The 1,219-nt window shown below is 45.1% G+C and overlaps 1 pseudogene; it reads left to right on the plus strand.

The window, feature by feature from the left end:
• The first annotated feature begins 751 nt into the window (after window positions 1–751).
• LOC146866746 (U2 spliceosomal RNA) lies at window positions 752–841 on the plus strand (annotated as a pseudogene).
• Window positions 842–1,219: the final 378 nt, after the last annotated feature.

A 1,219-nucleotide genomic window follows, 5' to 3' on the forward strand; every position in this document is an offset into this window, starting at 1 on the left:
TAACTTTGATTGTCAGTGTGAGGGGCTCTGATAGTCAATTAGAATCAGTACATGAACCTGGTGTGTAACTCCCTGCGCGCAGGCAATGGGATGTTAGTTATGTACACAAACATTTAACTTTAAATGAGGTCTGGCTGCATTTACGTCTCAAATGATTGTAAATAACACCAGGGACACACGAATACACAACTAAGCTATCTCTGATTGGCTGATCCCCTGAGTGCTCATTACCAGTAGACTCTTCTTGTTCCTCTGAGCCCTGCTGGGTTGCAGTCCGCTGTGTATTCCCAATTAGCAATGTTGCAATTATCATCAGAACAACACAAAGGCATGGGGAATAGCAGCATGGCCCCTTGATAGCATTCTCGGCCCTAATGGAAGCCTTTGTTTGGTGGCTTTGTGGAAACAGTTACCTACAACTCCACGTCTCTAAGGATGCACTGGGCGAAGGGCGCAAAGGGCTTGTTTGGCTCTCATTAGCCTGTTTCACTTGTTCATTGCCTGATTAAAAGTTGAATAGAATGAAAAGAAACATTATCAAAGTTTATTGTAGGTTGTTTTATAGTGCAAGCACGAAGCAGTACATAGAATGGGGATGCATGCACACTTACTGCGTGCATACATGCATACAATCGTACACACCTGTAGGCAATCATTTTCACAGAGTCCATCAGAAATTCATGCATCTGTGAACATATTTCCTGAGAGCCCTTACTGGTAAGCTTCCTATGAGGCTAAGGTGATGTGCACCATCGCTTCTCGGCCTTTTGGCTAAGACCAAGTGTAGTATCTGTTCCTATCAGTAAGTTGATGTGCATCATGAGAGCAATAGGCAACGTGCACGAGTGAGCACTGGGTGATATCCAGTAGGCCAACTGCACCTAGCTCAGGAGCAGGCAGCACATTAGTGAAAGGTGGATTTGCTCTTTCAAGCCTTTCACCATGCAGGAGAGAATACACCCTGCCTATGAAAGGGAAGCATAGATTCCCCTGCAGACAGGTGAAGTGAATGATTGCACTTGCCTGCAGTGGGATTTCTGGGGGGTTCATTGGACCTCCTTTCCCGACTTCCAAGGGTGCCATCAGAGGCACATGGCCTGTGTCAGTTGGAAAACCTCAGTTATATTCCCATTTATGAAACATCTGGTTCTGAAATTCTCCCACCAAATATAATGTAACATGTTAAGACCAATTCCAGCTCTCAGCAGTACTTCTCCCA

This window comes from Triturus cristatus, chromosome 1_2 (assembly GCF_964204655.1).
Source record: "Triturus cristatus chromosome 1_2, aTriCri1.1, whole genome shotgun sequence".
In the NCBI taxonomy this organism is placed as follows: domain Eukaryota; kingdom Metazoa; phylum Chordata; class Amphibia; order Caudata; family Salamandridae; genus Triturus; species Triturus cristatus.